This window comes from Neoarius graeffei, chromosome 20 (assembly GCF_027579695.1).
Source record: "Neoarius graeffei isolate fNeoGra1 chromosome 20, fNeoGra1.pri, whole genome shotgun sequence".
Lineage (NCBI taxonomy): Eukaryota > Metazoa > Chordata > Actinopteri > Siluriformes > Ariidae > Neoarius > Neoarius graeffei.
Genome location: NC_083588.1, coordinates 47,224,618 through 47,247,084, shown reverse-complemented (window position 1 = coordinate 47,247,084; position 22,467 = coordinate 47,224,618).

The following is a 22,467-nucleotide window of genomic DNA, read 5'->3' as shown; positions in this document are numbered from 1 at the left end:
GAGTTTATTTTCCAGGAGTCGTTGAAGGACCTGCCTGATGTGGATGTGGTGTTCATCAAGGGAGTGGGAAAAAAAATCAATATATCGTCCAGATAAACAAAAACAAAAAGGTTAAGGTTGTCCCTCAGGACATCATTAACAAGGGCTTGGAAAACCGCAGGAGCATTAGTCAGGCCAAGCGGAACCACAAGATATTCGTAGTGGCCCGTGGGGGTGTTGAACGCCATCTTCCATTTGTCCCCTTCCCTGATCCTCACAAGGTGGTAAGAATTACGCAGGTCTAGCTTGGTGAAAATCTGGGCTCCCTGGAGTAACTCAAACACCATAGACATGAGAAGTAGGGGGTAACGGTTCTTGATGGTGATGTCATTTAGCCCATGGTAATCAATGCAAGGGCACAAGGATTTGTCCTTCTCCACAAAAAAGAACCCTGCCCCTGCAGGAGAAGAGGAGGGATGAATAATTCCAGCTGCTAAGGACTCGGTGATGTATTTATCCATGGCTTGCCTTTCAGAAGGAGAGAGAGAGTAAAGTCACCCCTTAGGTGGTGCAGTCCCAGGGAGAAGGTCAATTCCACAGTCATAGAGCCTATGGGGAGGAAGGGAAACAGCTTGAGATTTGCTGAAAACAGGTTTTAAGTCATTATACTCGGGAGGCACGTTAGAGAGGTCAGGATATTCACCAATGGTGGACTGGAGCAGCTCGGCATGAGGGAGGGCAGATCTCAGGCATGACGATAAACAGAATTGACTCCATCCTAAAATGGTGTTGTTAGTCCAGTTGACATGGAGGTTATGCAGAGTTAGCCAGGGCAGACCAAGAACTATGGGCACATGGGGATTGCTCATAACAAAAAACTGGATGGATTCAGAGTGGTTGCCAGAAATTCTTAAGGTGACTGGGGCTGTTTTATGGGTGATAGTGGTCAGACCAGTACTGTTAAGGGTCAGGACAGTGAGGGATGGGTTCAGAGCCAGTAGTGGAATCCCCAGGCGCTTGGCAGTGGTCAAGCAGATCAGGTTTCTGTCAGCCCCTGAATCAGTGAGTGCCTGGAGGTCGTGGGGTTGATTGCCATGGATAATGACCACTGGGAGTAGCGGTCGACCGGTAGGGGGCTGATTCTGGACATTGCCCACCAGGGCCCCTAAACTCACAAGTTGGCTCTTCCTTTTAGAGCGGTGGTTCTCAACCGGTGGGGCCCACCCCCTGGGGGGGCACGGACACTTTCCCAGGGGGGCGCGAGTAGGCTAGGATGAGGGGAAAAAAATCAGGAAAAATAATCATTTAAAAAAATCACGAAAATTCCCATGTCGAAAATGCAAGTGGTTGGACTACTATAACACAGAAACAAATCAACCACACAGTTTCATTTCAAATTTACCAATGCAGGGGGTAGTATTTTGAGCCTGTGACGCAATGTCACGTAACTGCTAGGCTAGCCTACTATATAAGCGTCTGCACACGCATTGAGCTTCATTCACTTTAATCTAGTCTCTTGCCAAGTTTGCTTGTGCCAGCTCTCGCTAGTCAATCTGTTATCAGTGTTGATATCGATCTACTTTAGGCCTTTACTTCAAACCCAAACAGTCTTTTTAAAGACTAATACCACAAAAAGTCTTTTTAAAGACTATCCCAATCTCAGCCCTAGCTATTTTTTAACTGCTAAGCGTGTACTTAGCTAAAAGGGTAAGCCTTTGCCTTTTTCACTGTGTTGCAACACATACGACACACGCGACTAAGACACTCACTCACTCACTCACTCACTCACTCAGGACTACAAGCTTAAGTCTTCAAATAAAATTGGTATTGCCTGCAAAATTGTTAAACACTTGCATTAAAGAACGTGCATAAGTCCCGCCTGATTAGTCCCTGATACTTGTCTCTTAACATAGCCACACATCCAAATTATAATGAACAAAAATGGAGAGATTTCTAGTGAGGACCAACAAGACAACCGATGCACCACCAGCTGCAAAAAAGCTTCAAAGGTACGATGAAGCATACCTGCAGTTTGGATTTACAGTCACGGCTGATCTGAGACCTCAGTGTGTCGTGTGTGCCGAGGTGCTAGCAAATGACAGCATGAAGCCCTGCAAACTTAAAAGGCACCTCGAAACAAAACATGCTGCTATTAAAGATAAACCGGCAGAATATTTAAAAAGAAAGCTTGATGGCCTCCATCAGCAACAGGCAGCCATTTCAGTGCACAGCACTGTGTCTAAACAGTGTTTGGAGGCATCGTATGTAGTGGCCAAAAGAATAGCTAAACTGGGTAAACCGCATACAATTGCCGAGACTCTCATTTTGCCGGCCGCACAAGACGTGCAGAATAATGATAGGAGATAGTGCAGCAGCCAAACTCAGTGCAGTACCACTGTCCAATGACACAGTCGCTAGGAGGATTTCAGACATGTCTAATGACATCAGAGAGCAACTCAGAGTTCATAAAACAGAGTCCTTACTACGCGCTGCAGCTGGACGAATCCACTGATATTGCTGGGCAGGCACAGCTCCTCGCCTATGTCAGGTATCTGCGTGACAAGGCGATTGAGGAGGATGTCCTGTTTTGCCAGCCTCTTCAGTCGCACACTACAGGAGAAGCCATCTTCAATGTCCTTGATATTTTTATCCGTGAAAATGGTTTGGCTTGGGACCGATGCGTTGGCCTATACACGGATGGTGCACGGGCAATGACGGGCCGCGAGCATGGCCTAGTTGCTCGTGTTCAGCAAGTAGCTCCACTTGTGAAATGGACACATTGTATGGTCCATCGCGAAGCATTAGCTGCTAAAAAAATGCCGGTTCTCTTTGACTCTGTGCTGAACCAATCCGTGAAAATGACAAATCTAATCAAATCACGGCCGCTAAACTCTCGCTTGTTTGGGGTCCTCTGCCAGGAGATAGGGTCAGGGCATGAACAGCTGCTTCTGCACACAGTAGTTCGCTGGCTCTCCAGGGGATGGGTGTTGCAGCGGTTGTATGAGCTGCGAGAGGAGGTGAAGTGTTTTTTGACAGAAATCAAATCAGATCTGGCGAAGCATCTGGATGACACTATGTGGCTTGCGTCTCTGTCCTATTTGGTCGATATATTTGACCATTTGAATGGCCTCAACCTGTCTCTGCAAGGCCGCGAAACTCATATTTTGCTCCTCGCAGACAGAGTGGACGCCTTCACACAAAAAAATGACCTCTGGCATGGCCGCATCAGTCAAGGGAACTGTGACATGTTCCCCAGCCTTGCAGACTTTATCACTGATGCAGGCACGTCACACGATTTCTCCTCTCTATTTCAATCAGCGTCTGAGCACCTGTCTGCAATGAGAAAAGAATTTGCGACGTACTTTAAAGAGGATTATCGCTCTTTTGCGTGGGTTCGAGATCCATTTGTGTGCACAGCAAATGAGCTGTCAATTGATATGCAGGAACAGCTTATTGAGCTGAAGAGTGACAGTAGGCTGAAGGAACTTTTTACCTCCTGCCCTCTTTCGTCATTCTGGGCAGCATTGATGCAGGAATACCCTCAACTCTGTGACATTGCCTTGAAGATTCTCCTGCCTTTTGCGTCCACATATTTGTGTGAGGCAGGATTCTCAAAAAAGACTGCACTCAAAACGAAATACCGCAATCGTGCACAAATCAAGGATGATTTGAGGTTATGTTTATCAGACATTGCACCAAGAATTGAGGATCTTTGCAAGGCAAAGCAGGCTCAGGTCTCACATTAACATCGCCTACCTGCAAGCTTCTGTAAAACATGCAGATGATATGCCTATTATTAGGCCTAGTAATAATAACAATAATAAAGCATAAATTCATATCAGAGGTCTAGTGCCAATTCCCAGTTATAGCAATAGCCTAGTAATGATAATAGGCCTACTGATAATAATATTAATAATAATCTCATCTCATTATCTCTAGCCGCTTTATCCTGTTCTACAGGGTCGCAGACAAACTGGAGCCTATCCCAGCTGACTATGGGCGAAAGGCGGGGTACACCCTGGACAAGTCGCCAGGTCATCACAGGGCTGACACATAGACACAGACAACCATTCACACTCACATTCACACCTACGGTCAATTTAGAGTCACCAGTTAACCTAACCTGCATGTCTTTGGACTGTGGGGGAAACCGGAGCACCCGGAGGAAACCCACGCGGACATGGGGAGAACATGCAAACTCCGCACAGAAAGGCCCTCGCCGGCCATGGGGCTCGAACCCGGACCTTCTTGCTGTGAGGCGACAGCGCTAACCACTACACCACCATGCCGCCCCATTAATAATAATAATAATAATAATAATAATAATAGCAAAACATGTAACCTCATAATTATATATCTATAGCCTAGTAATGATAATAGGCCTACCACTACTCTTAATAATAATAGTAATAATAATAATGGCTGCAAGCTCACATTAGAAGTCTGATGCTACTTCCAGTTATAACAATAGCCTAGTAATGATGATAGGCCTACCTACCGCTACTGATAATAATAATAATAATAATAATAATAAGTGTGGGCCTAAAAATAATAATCTATCTATCTATCTATCTATCTATCTATCTATCTATCTATCTATCTATGCAAGGTGGTGTAGTGGGGGTGGGGCCGGTAAAGGGGGGGTGGCACCGGGAGGATGGGGGGCCCCAACTGGAATGAACCAGCTTTGGGGGGGGGGGCCCAAGCTTGAAAAAGGTTGAGAACCCCTGTTTTAGAGGGCAAGATTGTCAGAAGTGCCCCAGCTGTCCACGATAAAAACATGCCCTCATAACCCGACAGCGGTGTCATTCCTTAGGTGAGATGTGGGCTCGGTCTACCTGCATTGGCTCAGCGGAAGGAATGGGAGGCTGAGAGGGAGCAAGACTAGTCCAAGTTCTCTCTTTCACCCGCCATCTGATCCGGGAGTCAATACGACTGGCGAGGTCCATGAAACCGGGGAGATCAGGTGGCAGTTCTCGTGAGACCAGCTCATCCTTGATGGAGTCTGACAGCCCATTCAAAAATGCGTCGAACAAGGCACTCTCATTCCAGACACAAGATGCTGCCAAGGTGCGAAACTCAATCGCATAGTCGAAAGCGGACCAGGCACCCTGCCGCAGCCCCATGATTTCTCTAGCTGCCTCTCTGCCAGACAGAGAGTGATCAAAGGTTCACCTCATCTCCTCTGTGAAATTCTTGAAGCTGGTGCAGCATGGTGCATTGGCATCCCACATAGCTGTTCCCCACTCCCTAGCTTTGCCAGTGAGGAGAGTGATGGTGTAGGCCACTCGGGAACGCTCTGTAGGGAAGGCCAGCAGTTGAAGCTCAAGGATTAGCGAGCATTGAGATAAAAATGATCGACAGGTACCTGGTTCTCCGTTGTATGGCTGTGGGGCAGGAAGTCTCAGCTCTCTGAAGAGGGCTGGAGCAGGAGCAGGGGGAGTGGTAGGTGGAGGTGTTTGTGTAGGAGCAGATGTTATTTGAAGGTGTTGCAGCTGAGTGGCAAGAAGATTGAGAGTGTTAGAGATGGTGACAAGGTTTTGGTTCACCTGTTGGATGTCCTGTTGGTGGGTCCCAAGGAGAGCTCCCTGTTTTTGCACTGCTGCTCTTAGCTGGGCAAAATCTGCTGGGTCCATGTTGGCCAGACTGTGCTGTCAGAAATGGCGAGCTGAGGTGAAGTGAGGACCCAAGTGCAGACTCAAAACAGGCAGTGTTCAGAGAAAAACTTCTTTAATGAAATAGAGACCAGAGGTACAATAGGGCTCAGACAAAAATCAGTGGTCAAAGAATGGGCCAAGCGGTCAAAAATACAATGGAGCAGGCAACTTGTTTCAGAACATCTTGTTCCAGGTGCAACTTGTTCCCGCTTACCATCTAAACACAATCACTGGCAAGTAGGAGGGCTTACACATGTGCAATAGTGTTCATCTGGGTCATTTATCATCTGGACAGAACCGCTCCACAGAAAATTCAATGGTCATTCCTTCTTGAGTGCTTTTCCTTATCAAACTTCTCCACCTTTAAATGATGGAGTCAAGCAATTCCCAAGCCAATCGCAGTGATAGCAGCATGGTGGTGTAGTGGTTAGCACTGTCACCTCACAGCAAAAAGGTTCTGGGTTTGAGCCCAGTGGCTGATGAGGGCCTTTCTGTGTGGAGTTTGCATGTTCTCCCCATGTCTGTGTGGATTTCCTCCAGGTGCTCCAGTTTCCCCCACAGTCCAAAGACATGCAAGTTAGATTAATTGGTGGCTCTAAATTGACTGTAGGTGTGTCAGAAATGGCGAGCTGAGGTGAAATGAGGACCCAAGTGCAGACTCAAAACAGGCAGTGTTCAGAGAAAAACTTCTTGAATGAAGTAGAGGGCAGAGGTACAATAGGGTGGGCCAGTGGTCAAAGAATGGGCCAAGAGGTCAAAAACACAGTGGAGCAGGCAGGCATGCTCAGGGACAAAAACAGGACAGAAAAATCTTCACAAAAAAACGAAGAACACAGGGGCAAGGGAAATCCAGGCAGAGGAAGAGAAAACACAATCCAAAAGAACAGGCAGGTACAACAGGGGCAAAAAACTGGACAGAAATCTAGACAAGAAAAAACAAGGAACAATTCAGGCAGGGGGAATCAAGAAGGCACAATATCAAAAGACTGTAGTGAGGTGAGGAAAGTCTACAGGAGACAGTCTGGTAACTGGAGTGGCTCCAAACAGTTTTTAAAAAGGCCCTGGCTGATTGGAGAGGAGTGGTAGCAGGTGTGGGAGTGCTGCTTCAGGGAAAATGGCCTTCAGCAAGGCAGGACTGAATTCCTGGCCCGGATCTGGCCTGGAGCCGGTGTGGGAGTCCCACAAACTCAGGCATGGATGGACCAGACTGGACTGTGACAAGGTGTGAATGGTTGTTTGTCTCTTTGTGTCAGCCCTGTGATGACCTGGTGACTTGTCCAGGGTGCACCCCGCCTCTTGCCCACAGTCAGCTGGGATAGGCTTGCCCATGACCCTGCAAGTTCCTCCAATCATGATGCATTTTTGTTTTTATGTTCCTTTTGGTAAGACAACACACTGGGTGAAATATTTTGACAAAATTCAAAAGTTTAATGGTGGCACCAGGAGCTCAAAGTTATGGAAAAAGCTGCTATTTTATGACTTTGATGACAAAATTTCGATCACTTTTCATGAAACATTATGGCACCTTATAGAGTATACCAAATATCTTAAATACACATTTTTAGTACATATTCTAAATATATTATCAAGCACAGTTTGAGTTTTAGCTGTTCATTGAATCATTGTTCAACTACTTTTAAACAATACAAATGTATTATGAATCACATTAATGCTTCTCAATCCCTTGCAAAGGTTCTTAACATGATCTCTGGGTCACAAGAAATCAATAAATGGAGTCCAACATTGTGATTCAAACCTTACGCGAAAACATAAAATAAGCGTTTATTGGCAAAAAATGAACCTCGTGGTGCCACCATTAGACTTTTGAATATGGTCAAAAAATTTTACAGGATGTCTTTATTGGTGAAAAGGAATACCCAAACAAAAATGCATCAGATTTTATGAAAGTGAGGGCAACTGATGCACCCTAACCTGCACAGGATAAGCAGCTACATATAATGGATGGATGTTTTAAATGAAAATTAAGATTAACCCTAGTGCTTCAGATTAGAAATAAACAGTCAAAGTGGATAAAGTTGCAGCACAATCAACCAAACATGCTGAACAGCAGAACAGAATAAAAATACAATTGCATGAAAACACATTATTTTCTTTACTTTTGAATGATTAATTCCAGTGAATAGAGTAGGATAATAGAATGGGAGAATTGCTGAGATTTTGAACCTAGATGCTTATGCACAAATAGTGCATTGTTTTGTTCTGGCAACATTAGAAGCTGACAACTTAGTACTGGACCAAAGGCTAAAATAAGCAAGATTTTATTGCAAGGCTGAGTCTTGCTAGCATGGCCCTCTTGTGGTGTGAATATAATAGAGTAACTTGAACGGTACCAGATTTGGAGGTTTGCCATGGGAAGAACAGGTTACGGTGGAGCTGAGAAATTAACTAAGAAAAAGGTGAATACAAAATGGGCCCAAAACACGTGGTATTTAATTAAGCTCTCTCACCCAACTCCTGATAGGCCTAGCACCTGTCAGCAGATAAGCTTTTTCCATTTATCCCAATCTTTAAATAAGATGCAAAGCCCCACCCCACCTCCTCGTGGTGCATCTTGGATAATGCTCTTGTCTCTGGACAGGGGCAGCTAAAGGGGTTCTGGTGAAGGCATGATAGGCCTAGCAAGCCACTGCTGGATATATATTGCTCGAGTTACTCAAGATTTAATTAAGATGGCAGCCATATTTATTGTTGATTTGGTACAAAGGGAATCTGTGAAAACCACAGTACCCTTTCCTGACATTCTTCCATTGTATTTCTGCAAAATAAACATGGATTGTTTCAAATAAAACAATTCAAACAAACTGGAATTCTCAAGTTTTTTCTCATTTTCCATTCTTAACATTAAATTTGTTAGTATGGAAATTGAAAAAGGTCCCCTCCCCCCCCCCCCAACTCATTTCATGTACAAATGCAAAGGTCACTAGGAGGGGAAGATACAGTATGAGGATTTGAATGTGGGATAAATAGCTAAAACAGGTCATAAAGATGGCATTGTTGGAGCCATATATCAATGTCAGAGTTGGAAGAATGATACACCAATCTGCTTTAAATCAGTGTCAAGAAATGCTTGACCACAAGCATCCGCAGGTTTTGCCAAGACCACGACTTGACAAGGAAGGGGCATCTCTTAAAAATGACAGTGTCCAGGTTGGTAAATAAGGTAATTTTTTTGAGTCAACAATCTCACCCACTGCATATGCCTATAAACACAATTATATTGTGGGCTCAACCAATTTACCTGCCATTTCTAGGAGGTTGTTATCCACTTATGCTTTCTTCAAGGTCAAAACAGATGAACTGTCAGCATAAATACGGTATCTGCAATTCAGTATAATTGTGAGTTGGCCTAGTGGTTAGTGTGGCCGCCTCTCGACTGGGAGATCATGAGTTCTACTTGTGGTCGGGTCATACCAAAAACCATCATAAAAATGGTACCTACTGCCATCTAGCAAGGCACGCTGCAATACAGATGCGAGTAGGGAAGTCAAACTCTCATGGTTACCAGAGGACCAGCCCCCCACTGTAACCCTAGCTATATAGGCGAGAGGCCGAGGGCTATCGAAACGGAGATTGGCGCCACAGCCATACACCTCAAAGAGCTGGTTAGTACTGGGACAGCAGACTGCCTGGGAAGACCAGATCCTGGCATGGAAGGGACTTTGACTTGACTTGATATTCTAAAATACCATATTCACAATCTCGATTGTCTGTTAAAATATAAAAAAATTTCTGTAATTTCATTGCAATATGTTCAGAATGGAAATTCAGAAAACAAGTCATTTTTGATTTCAAAATGGATATGAATTGAAATGTTGATACTTAGATTAAGGGATGTAAATGTGAAAGCTATACAGTCTTTTGATTTCATAAAATTGGTGAAATTTAGTTCCCTCTGATATTTGGTCATTGTGATATATGTTTATTTCTGCAATATCTCAACCCCCCCCGAACAAACAAACAAACAAAAAACAAAACAAAATAGGCCATTCTGTGGCTGGGAAGTTATTTAATTTGAGCGGATTCCCAGCAAATAATGTGCATGAAATCGCTCGCTTCGCGCAGTCAAGCAGACAGAGGAAGTCCAGTGTGCGCATGCGCAGGTTTACCTTCTTCTTCTTTTGGGTTTTACAGCAGCTGGCATCCAATGTTACATTACTGCCATCTACAGGTTTACCTTGACTGTGCACTGACAGTTACATCATTCTGTCGCTAAATGAACAGCTGATCACACCAAGGTGCTTGCTAACCACCGATATTTATTAGTTTGGTCCTGTGTTTCCTTTCCTTTGCAACATAACGTCTTTTCTTCTCGCTTTCCATTACTGTAGTCGGTCTTTCATGTTTCATTTGCACACTCATGTCCTCCATTTTTCTCTCCTGTTTCAAATTTGTATCCCACAATGCCTTGCACGAACGGGGAAAGCCCACTATGTGATGCATGACATAGTATCTTGAATTGGGTCACGGTGAAGCAGGAAAAAATAGCAGAGAATTTAGCGCCACGTGGCCCTAAATTCATTAATTGTTCTATTTAAAATAAAAAAAACAATAAAATTGGAAGTCTGTGATTTGAATTCAGTAGCTTTCAGTCAACTCAACAAAAATAATTGGGTGTCAGGGAAAATTCTTTTTATGACCTGAACTTGAAAAATATGAAAGGCAGTCTACCTTTAAAGTAGTTGTTGGCTGCAAGATGTTTGAGAACCACTGCCTTAAGGATTCTGTATACGATTTTCTTTTTAATGTTTCAAGTAGAACCAAATTAGAGAGCTAGAACTTATAACCACCCAAACAAGCCTAGAGGATCCCTTTCCCCAGAATATCCATGTGATATTTAGTGTAAAGTGATATGATTGGGCTTTATGTAAGATGTACACAAATGCTAAAGAAAAGTTCTGACTTAAAAGTATAGCCAAAAACTACTGAATCATCTGGTTTTAAGCCTCTAAATAGTTTCATATTAAAAGTAATATTATGCAGCAAAAATTAAAAAGATTTATGTCATTGGTCACACATGTGAAGTTGTAGATTTGTTTGTTCAGCCTTTAAAGCCAAATCATTTGCTCAGCATTCACAATTCACTTTTCTACATCAATAGTTTCTCTTATTTCATTCTTGTTGTCCTGCCATTCATTGTGTTTTTCCTCTTTTTCTCTGTGCTATGTTTTCGTTCACTATATCTTGCTGGTTATTTGGCTTCGGAGGCACTCTGCTCTTTTAAATTACATTACGCCGCGTTGAGTGGGAGCCGACCTTCCAAATTAGATCTACGTTCCCTCCTGTTGACTTTTTCCCCCTCCTTTCATCATTCTCACCAAGGTTATCCTGAGGCAGGCTGCACTCACAGTGGAATAAAGGGGGTGCCTGCCACGAGGGAAGGAAGAGAAAAGAGAAGTGATGGATGAAGATGGGGAGAGAGAGAGAGAGAGAGAGAGAGAGAGAGAGAGAAGGGTGGTGTGAGATGGAGCAGAGAGGTGGAGGTGTCGATAACTAGGCTGTAATCAATCTTGTTTAAAGCTGTGTAGTGTGCTGACTGTTTGAACTCATCTGCTTGTTATCAGTAGTCAGAGATTTAATTAAGGTGCCAAGCAGATTTAATGTCAATTAAGCCCCAAAATGAGCACAGAAAGTGTGTTCATTAATTCAAAAGTGTGAGGAAAAATAAATTAAAAAAGCCAGGAACAGACACATAGATTAAAAAATGCAGGAAGTGGGGAAATAATATAATGGAAAGAAGGTAAAAATATCATGATAGAATAAAAAAAGGAGCAAATGAAATTTGCCTGACTTAGTACAGAGATTCTGTAAAATATTGTGCCATTAATCTCTCTCTAACACAATTTTTCTCATTCTCTCACTCGCATGCTTCTCCCTATGGATTATTACCTGCACCTTTTGTCCGATCTCTGTGTTGCCGTGGGCATTCAATTGGAGTATGCAAATACAGTAATAATGAAGACTTCCACATCAGGTCTGTCTGAAACTGAAGGCAGATAAAAGAATTGATACTTTGATGCTTTGCTGTCTGTGTTTTCATAGCTATGAACAGAGTAAATGCAGGAGGCAATAGTACATCAAGACTTGATTGACAGCTATCATACCATTAGCCTTCAGTAAGTAGATTTGGTTAGGTTTTAGGTGTTGTCCGATTTTCATTATAAATCGGTCAAAATAATTACAAATAATTGCTCACTACATTTGTAAGCAAACTGTAAGTGAGTTAACATACCTTTATGTTTGATAGCTGCTAGATTTGATGGAATTAAATATTTACATAATGGCTGGGAAAACAGTGCACATAATTTGTGATCTAACCAGCTATTTTTTTTTAAACAGGAAAAGTCTTTTCATTTATTCCTCTTCAGTAACCGCTTTTAGGCCTGGTCCCACAATACCAAAAACTACTATAACGATAACTCTATACCGTCCCCTGCAGTTTATGTGGTTGGTGGTCACACCAGACCGATAACGATACCTATAGCCCAGGCCTGGGTTTATTCCAGTGGCGGCTGGTAGTCTTTCAAACAGGGGAGGCTGGTCGGTTACGATATTTCCAGATTTTAAAAGAAAAAACACATCAATTTTGCCCATACTCTTGCCTCTGATCTGGCTGATTGTTGGCAGCGTCACAAACTGTGAAATAACAGGTTCTTTTGGCCCATTAGCCTACTGTCCAATATACATGATGGTGGTGTTGGGGGGGTATATTTTAACATTTTATATTTTAAAATTGTGGCATGTTGTTTAAAAATTGACCTCGGCTGTGTTTTTGTTTAAAAATGTTTTCCAAATTGTAGCGGTGTTTAATTCATATCCAGAAAAACATATATTCCAATATAATATACTCAGCATAAACATTTTAAATAGATTCTATATTTTTGGTCCATCCATGACATATTACTAAAGTAGCCTATTTACTGTTGTTGATGTGGGTTACTTGCTGTTAGCCAATTCACTTTCTCGTACCAGGAGAGCTGAAAGGAACGAGTATTATTCCCTACCTTTTTCACCAAGTCAAATTGAGGCGTTGGTCTACCCTGCTCTTTAATTTTAATTTTTTCCTCAAAAGGAAGACTGGCAAATGGCTTCGCCAAAATTAAATCAGCAATGCTTGGCATCTGTGCGCAGCTTTCTTGCTAGCTGACTAGCCCCCTCAAGTTCAAGTTCAGTCACTCAAATAAACGAAATTTCTGGAACTAAGATAGCAAACTTGACAACACTATATTTACACTTTATTTGCAATGAAAATATATACAAACTAAAAAAGCTGGTAGAAACCGTATGTAATGAATGAAATCAAAATGTAAGCTGATCTCTTATAATACACCACAGCACTTGTGAATCCACATGGGACTGAACTGATGTTGCAAGTTACTGCTGACGTTATCCAGCCCAAAATATGTTCAAAACCCGCCAAAATGCACTTAAAACCGCCCAATTGGGCGGTAAATCGCCCAATCTGGCAACAGTGTCCACTGCCTGTCTATAGTTGAAACGAGCTGTCAATCAAAGAAAATATCCGGCCGCTTTCACCAATCACCAGTCTCCTCGCGGAAACTGCCATGTCCCTCCCATGTGAGGCTCGGAGTCCGTGGGCGGGCATTTTCGCAGTATTTGTCCAATAACCGTCTTGCATTTTGAGATTGAAAAGCGCATCGCTCCCAAATGCCGTTGAAGTCCACTGAGGCTGGGAGTCTGTGAGACTCCGTGGGCGGGCGTTTTCGCAGTATTTGTCCAATAATCGTCTTGCATTTTGAGATTGACAAGCACATAGCTCCCAATCCACTGAGGCTGGGCTGCATCGCGCTGTCACGAGGGGGAAAAGCTCACGCACACATTAGGCGAACTGGGGAAAGTTATAACGGAATGATTTCGCACTGTAGTGGGTTGAGCACATATATTTCTATGATTCTGGATCTGAAATAGCAATGTTATAAGGTCGGCTATAACATAAGCCTAGCGCAATTCATCCTACACGATGTTCGTCATTTTTAGAGGAGGCTGAGCCTCCCTTGTTGTCTTAGAGCAATCGCCCGTGGTTTATTCGTATCGGTGAGATTGCTTCTGGAACGATTTTTCCAGGCCTGGAACTGATCCAATAAAACATCTGACCAATCAGATAATTGTTTACATGTGACATTGTCTGAGCACGTGCTATTTTTCCCGGGTGTCATTGTACATCCTTGTTGCATCATGAAGTCATATAATAATTCACAGGAAATAAAAAATATAATACAAATCACGGATCTTTTATTCATGGATATGTGATATTTTCCGTGGAATATCAATAGTAAATTAGTAAACATATAAATGCAGGGGCGGCACAGTGGTGTAGTGGTTTGCGCTGTTGCCTCACAGCAAGAAGGTCCGGGTTCGAGCCCCGTGGCCGGCGAGGGCCTTTCTGTGCGGAGTTTGCATGTTCTCCCCGTGTCCACGTGGGTTTCCTCTGGGTGCTCCGGTTTCCCCCACAGTCCAAAGACATGCAGGTTAGGTTAACTGGTGGCTCTAAATTGACCGTAGGTGTGAGTGTGAATGGTTGTCTGTCTCTATGTGTCAGCCCTGTGATGACCTGGCGACTTGTCCAGGGTGTACCCCGCCTTTCGCCCGTAGTCAGCTGGGATAGGCTCCAGCTTGCCTGCGACCCTGTAGAAGGATAAAGCGGCTAGAGATAATGAGATGAGATGAGATCAATAGTAAATTAGTAAACATATAAATGCAGGGGCGGCACAGTGGTGTAGTGGTTTGCGCTGTCGCCTCACAGCAAGAAGGTCCGGGTTCGAGCCCCGTGGCCGGCGAGGGCCTTTCTGTGCGGAGTTTGCATGTTCTCCCCGTGTCCACGTGGGTTTCCTCTGGGTGCTCCGGTTTCCCCCACAGTCCAAAGACATGCAGGTTAGGTTAACTGGTGACTCTAAATTGACCGTAGGTGTGAATGTGAGTGTGAATGGTTGTCTGTGTCTATGTGTCAGCCCTGTGATGACCTGGCGACTTGTCCAGGGTGTACCCCACCTTTCGCCCGTAGTCAGCTGGGATAGGCTCCAGCTTGCCTGCGACCCTGTAGAACAGGATAAAGCGGCTAGAGATGATGAGATGAGATGAGATAAATGCAGGTAAGATATTTTAATTATGAATTTCGGCAATCCAAACATTTAATTGTTTTAGACTTCTTAATTTTTTATCTGTGATGCATCATCCATATGAAATCGGTAACCTATCTGTAATATGCTGAAACGTCTGTGACCAATCAGTAAATTATTAACATCTGTGATGCATCTGTATTAAAATCTGTAACCACGCTGTATTTTGTATCCTTTTTTATTATATTTCCATAGTCTGTGACCTATCTGTATTGTATCAACCACTGGAGTATGCGCATGGGTTGTTTTGAAGTCCAAGCTGTACAGTTTGACCTGGAATAATGTGACTTGGAAAAAATCTTCCATGACTATTCCTAAGGCAGCTGGGCCATAGAAGGTTCACGCTGCACGCTGCATGCTGCACGCTACACGCTACACATGTGTAAAGAAAAGTGGACAAACGTAGCATGACTTGCTCTGGGCCATAGAACGGCGTTCACGTTGCACGCTGCACGCTGCACACTTCACGCGTGAAGCGAGAAATGAACATGCACACTTTTTTCTAGGCGTGAAGATGGAAATTCCAGTCAATGCATGCACGACCGCCGCGCCAGCGAATCAGAACGGGTCTAGGGAGATAAAATGGACGACTACCGAGAAAAGTTGAAGTTTAATGGCCCAGGGTCCGGTTCTTCACGTGAACGTGTAGCGTGCAGCGTGCAGCGTGAACCTTCTATGGCCCAGCTGCCTAAGTTGCATGCATTTATTTCCCTGAGTGGCAGGACCAAGCAATATTATAGTTGGCATTATAGTTGTGGTGTGACTGCTCCAGACTGGAACTAAATTCAGGCAGAGGTATAGTCAGAGTTGTAGTTATCGGTGTTGTGGGATCGGGCCCATATCCTGCTCAGGGTTTGCGAGCCTGTCCTAGGAACACTGGGTGGGAATACACCCTGGAACCATGGATGGGATGCTAGATCATTGCAGGGTATCACACACACACATTTACACACCAATTTACATCCTCATTCACAGCTAGGGGAAATTTAGTGTAGCCAATTCACCTACCTGCACATTTTTGTGGGAGGAAGGTGGAGGAAACCAGAGAACCCAAATGAAACTAACAGAGTCATGTTTTACATATAAAACCCCATGCAGGCATTAATCCAAGCTCAGGATCGAACTGGAGACCCTGAGCTGTGAGGCAGCAATGCTATCCACCACACCATTGTGCCAATTTGTGTAAGCAGATAAAAATAATTTACCATAACATACATCATAAACTGTACAGTCTTCTCTACTGTGCTGGTGTTGAACTGTACTGGCTCCTGCAATCAACCCGATATCAAAAATTATTTGTACCAATTAAAATGAATCATGGCTATGTTGTTTAGTTTCATCAAAAATGTACCTATATTTACCTCGCCCGGGACAGAGTCCACCAGGGGGTGAGGTATTGTTTTTGGTTGGGTTTCTTTATTTTTTTGTAAACTATATTACGGGAAACCGGCTGGATCAAGCTTCATGAAACTTTCAGGATAGATGGGCATTGGTCTCAAATATAACCTCCAACATTTTGAGGATCATCTGGTCAAGGTCACCAAAAAGGTCAAAATTGCTTTTGTTGTGTCTACTGCCTCATATACAGGCGCTAGCCACTACGTCATCATGCTGTAAGAATGTAAGAGTGTAACAGTCGCGCACTGCGCATGCACATACACATGTTGCGATTAAAATGGCCGGTGTCACGGTCTGATCGTGCGCTGGTATAAATTTACCATGCACAGACAGATTTTTTCCCCCGGTCAACTTCCGGGAAGTCTAAATTTACCATTTCTTGCTGCGATTTTGTACCGAGCATTTCAACACATTTGTGGACTAATAGAACGCGAATTGTGACTACAATTGTGAGATTTGATTATCAGTAGACAAGAATGGTTTGGATTGAATTTTATTAGTATATGTGTAAATGAAGTTAATAAAGTTGTTCAAAACACTTTACATTCTGACTTCGTTCTTTCATATATACTTAAACAAATCAATATTCATGAAGATAAAGTTCATCATTCCTGGCTGCTGGCTGGTCCTGATCAGCCTACTTAGTGCATAAACTGGAACTAAAACACGGGCCATTCATTCATTCATCAAGATAAAGTGAAAATAATTTATTTGTGGATCAAGTATGAACGTAAATCCCATATCATTGGGCTGGTAAATTCTGACTAGGTCCAATGACAGGAGTCTAATTATACCAAGTTGGTAAATTTGAGAGAATAACTATATTATAATCATGATGAGTCTCACTCAAACAAATCAATATTCATCAAGATAAAGTGAAAATAATTTATTTGTGGATCAAGTATGATCATAAATCTCCTATCATATTGGGCTGGTAAATTCTGACTAGGCCCAATGACAGCAGTCTAATTATACCAAGTTGGTAAATTTGAGAGAATAACTAAATTATTATAATCATGAGGAGTCTTACTTAAACAAATCAATATTCATCAAGATAAAGTGTAAATACTTCAAGTATGAACATGAACATAAATCTCATATTAGGCTGGTAAATTCAGACTAGGCCCAATTATACCAAGTTGGTAAATTTATACTGTGGTAAATTCAGACCGTGGCTGCTACAGTATACATTTACCTGGTAAATTCAGACTGGTGGTAAATTCAGACCGTGACACCGGTGAGTGTATACAATTCGGTTCACCATTCAAAATAAATGGACTAGACTAAAGAAACTGTTTTCAGACATGTTTATGCTTATTACAAAGGGAAAGTGTGTTCCACTGAGCTCTAGCGCCGGGCCTCATCTCATCTCATTATCTTTAGCCGCTTTATCCTGTTCTACAGGGTCGCAGGCAAGCTGGAGCCTATCCCAGCTGACTACGGGCGAAAGGCAGGGTACACCCTGGACAAGTCGCCAGGTCATCACAGGGCTGACACAGACACAGACAACCATTCACACCTACGGTCAATTTAGAGTCACCAGTTAACCTAACCTGCATGTCTTTGGACTGTGGGGGAAACCGGAGCACCCGGAGGAAACCCACGTGGACAACATGCAAACTCTGCACATAAAGGCCCTCGCCGGCCACAGGGCTCGAACCCAGGACCTTCTTGCTGTGAGGTGACAGTGCTAACCACTACACCACCGTGCTGCCCTAGCACCGGGCCATTTCCAGGAAATAAGAGTTTGGGTCACGGCGACAGCGTGTGTATGTCAGCCTCGGTTCGGAGGTTTCAGTTTCGAAAACTGTAAGAGGTAAGAGTAGAATAATATAAAGTACAGACACAGTATATTTTACGTCTGTGATTTTTAAATTGTTCATTTTTGGATTACGCTTCATTTTTGTGGCTACTGCCTCACAGAGTAAATATATATGCTATATTTACTGTGTGGACATGGTATCAGAAAACAATTTTATTTATAAGCATCTGGGTACCTTTTTTTTTTTGCGATATCTTCCTTCATTTGCTACCAGGTGAGGTTTGTTTTGCTTGGCAACACTTGTTTCATATGAATTGAGTTGTGTGGATTGATACAAGTTTGCAAGTATGACACCATGTTGGCTCGGACACGAAGGACAATATAGGCTGCCTTCAAAAAATCAGAAAACATTTGACTTCGACATAATTGCCTTCCTGTTTGAGAATAGTGCCTGAATAGGCAGCATCTACTACATACACTCATTTTTGACATGCACAGTGTTGATACATGGAGACACTTCAGCCCAGTGTCAAACCTTATCCGTTCACCTGATTTGACTTGTTTACTCAATCGATTTGTCTTCAAACGATTGAAGTTCTTCTGCTTGGTAAGAATGAAAACCTGCAGCCACATTGGCCCTTTGTGTATAAGCCTAGACACCCGATAAATGTCTTTAGTCCTTGAAACTCTGAAGGGAAATTCAGCACACGTGTCTAGTTTATTGATTTTTTTTTTCCAGAGGTCAGAAAACCACAATAAATGCCACCATTATCATCCGTACACTACATCAACATGATGCACATGGAAAAGAAACAATGTAAAAAATAGAGAAATAAACAAACCTTAAATGAGCTAGAGTCTCTACTTGACTGTCCCATACAATAGATCCAGTCCAATTGCTGGGTTTATGAGGATATATATTTATATATTTATATAATGATATATTTTATATAGTGCTGACAGTACCATCTGCCACAAGAGAGCTCAGTTTCAGTTTGTATTGAGCACTAACTCAGTTCAGAGCCAAGTGTCCGAGGCTCCGTCCGCACTTCACAGGGGCCGGTTGCTATGACAACTGGCACATTCCACCACTTGAACTTTTCTCCTTTTGTTGGCAACACCCACCAGCGTGTGACAGCACAAGTTCATCTTTTCCTCTCACTCTCTGGTTGAGGCCTATTGCTGAATTGCTGTCCATGAACGACAGCTCGCTTGATGACAAAATCTGTTTTTTTTTTCAGAGAACAGACTGAGCAAAGAACAGATGCTACATTATGTAAAATAAATAAGCTGGTTTAGCTTACTTGCTGATGAGAAAGTCCCACATGTACTTCTATGACCATTAAAATCTCTTTCTTTTGCATCTGCAATTGAATACTTTCCAAAACCACGAGGTGTTTTTTTTAGGTGATTAGTGACATAGTAACACTTTCAGAGTAGCAGGATCCTTCATTAAGATGATGACAAGCTTGTGTGACAGTGATGTTTAACAAAGCAATGGTGTAAGGTTAGATATTTAGGGTGATTTGTAATCCAAATGTGTGGATCATGTAACAGATGTGGGTCCAGCTGCTAGGGAGGAAAGGTGAAGAAGCAAGATTTGATGGTGAGAAAGAGAGACTGCAAAGCCTGAAGATTATTTTCCCAAGAGTATGCGTTTGGTTTCCAAATGTATGTGTATCTGTAAAACAATGATACAGTTTGTGTGAAAGTCTGTGTGAATGTGCGCGGGTTGCAAGAGAAAGCAAGAGTGAATGAGCTTGTCCCATTTTACTTCAGATTGTGTAGTTACACTGGAGGAGATTAGCGTTTTGTTAAACCAAAGGAGATTAACGTGTGTGTAATGTGAAGGATATTAAAGTGTAGGTACACTCTAAGAGATTAGAGTGTAATCAACTGGACAAGATTAGGGCACAGTTAAACTGGAGTAGATTAGAGTGCAATTAAATTAGGAGAGATTAGAGTGGAATTAAACTGGAGGAGATTAGAGTGGAATCAAACTGGAGGAGATTAGAGCGGAATCAAACTGGAGGAGATTAGAGTGTAATTAAATGGGGGGGAGATTAGAATGTAATTAAACTGGAGAAGATTAGAATGGAATTAATCTGAGGGAGGTTAGAATGCAGTTAAACTGGGGGGATTAGAATGGAATTAAACTGGAGGAGATTAGAGTGGAATTAAACTGGGGAAAATTAGAGTGGAATTAAACTGGAGGAGATTAGAGTGGAATTAAACTGGGGAGATTAGAGTGGAATTAAACTGGGGGAAGATTAGAGTGGAATTAAACCAGAAGAGATTAGAGTGGAATTAAACTGGAGGAAATTAGAGTGGAATCAAACTGGAGGAGATTAGAGCGGAATCAAACTGGAGGAGATTAGAGTGTAATTAAATGGGGGGAGATTAGGATGTAATTAAACTGGAGAAGATTAGAATGGAATTAAACTGGGGAGATTAGAGTGGTATTAAACTGGAGGAGATTAGAATAGAATTAATCTGAGGGAGGTTAGAATGCAGTTAAACTGGGGGGGATTAGAGTGTAATTAAACTGGGGGAGATCAGAGTGGAATTAAACTGGAGGAGATTAGAGTGTAATTAAATGGGGGGAGATTAGAATGTAATTAAACTGGAGAAGATTAGAGTGGAATTAAACTGGGGAGATTAGAGTGGAATTAAACTGGAGGAGATTAGAATGGAATTAATCTGAGGGAGGTTAGAATGCAGTTAAACTGGGGGGGGGAGATTAGAGTGTAATTAAACTGGAGGAGATTAGAGTGTAATTAAACTGGGGCGAGATCAGAGTGGAATTAAACTGGAGGAAATTAGAGTGTAATTAAACTGGAGTAGATTATAGTGTAATTAAACTGGGGCGAGATCAGAGTGGAATTAAACTGGAGGAGATTAGAGTGGAATTAAACTGGGGAAAATTAGAGTGGAATTAAACTGGAGGAGATTAGAGTGGAATTAAACTGGGGAAAATTAGAGTGGAATTAAACTGGAGGAGATTAGAGTGGAATTAAACTGGAAGAGATTAGAGTGGAACTAAACTGGAGGAGATTAGAGTGGAATTAAACTGGGGAAGATTAGAGTGGAATTAAACTGGAGGAAATTAGAGTGGAATTAAACTGGGGAGATTAGAGTGGAATTAAACTGGGGGAAGATTAGAGTGGAATTAAACTGGAAGAGATTAGAGTGGAATTAAACTGGAGGAAATTAGAGTGGAATTAAACTGGGGGAGATTAGAGTGTAATTAAACTGGGGCGAGATTAGAGCGTAATTAAACTGGGGGAAGATTAGAGTGGAATTAAACTGGAAGAGATTACAGTGGAATTAAACTGGAGGAAATTAGAGTGGAATTAAACTGGAGGAGATTAGAGTGGAATTAAACTGGAGGAGATTAGAATGGAATTAATCTGAGGGAGGTTAGAATGCAGTTAAACTGGGGGGGGGAGATTAGAGTGTAATTAAACTGGAGGAGATTAGAGTGTAATTAAACTGGGGCGAGATCAGAGTGGAATTAAACTGGAGGAAATTAGAGTGTAATTAAACTGGAGTAGATTATAGTGTAATTAAACTGGGGCGAGATCAGAGTGTAATTAAACTGGAGGAGATTAGAGTGTAATTAAACTGGGGCGAGATCAGAGTGGAATTAAACTGGAGGAGATTAGAGTGGAATTAAACTGGGGAAAATTAGAGTGGAATTAAACTGGAGGAGATTAGAGTGGAATTAAACTGGAAGAGATTAGAGTGGAACTAAACTGGGGAAGATTAGAGTGGAATTAAACTGGAGGAAATTAGAGTGGAATTAAACTGGGGAGATTAGAGTGGAATTAAACTGGGGGAAGATTAGAGTGGAATTAAACTGGAAGAGATTAGAGTGGAATTAAACTGGAGGAAATTAGAGTGCAATTAAACTGGGGGAGATTAGAGTGTAATTAAACTGGGGCGAGATTAGAGCGTAATTAAACTGGGGGAAGGTTAGAGTGGAATTAAACTGGAAGAGATTACAGTGGAATTAAACTGGAGGAAATTAGAGTGGAATTAAACTGGAGGAGATTAGAGTGGAATTAAACTGGAGAAGATTAGAGTGGAATTAAACTGGAGGAAATTAGAGTGGAAATAAACTGGGGGAGATTAGAGTGGAATTAAACTGGGGGAAGATTAGAGTGGAATTAAACTGGAAGAGATTAGAGTGGAATTAAACTGGAGGAAATTAGAGTGGAATTAAACTGGAGAAGATTAAAGTGGAATTAAACTGGAGGAGATTAGAGTAATTAAACTTTTGGAGATTATAGTGTATTTAAACGAGATGAGATTAGGGTGTAATTAAACTGGAGAAGATTAGAGTGTAGTTTAATTGTAGGTGATTAGATGTAATTTAAACTGGAGGACGTTCGAGTGTTGTTTTACTGGGGGAGATTAAAGTATAGTTAAACTCCACACAGCACAGTTCAGCAGCAGGCCAGGGCAGTCCCACCACACCAGGCCTTGTGTGTACCGTATATCTCTGCATATGTAT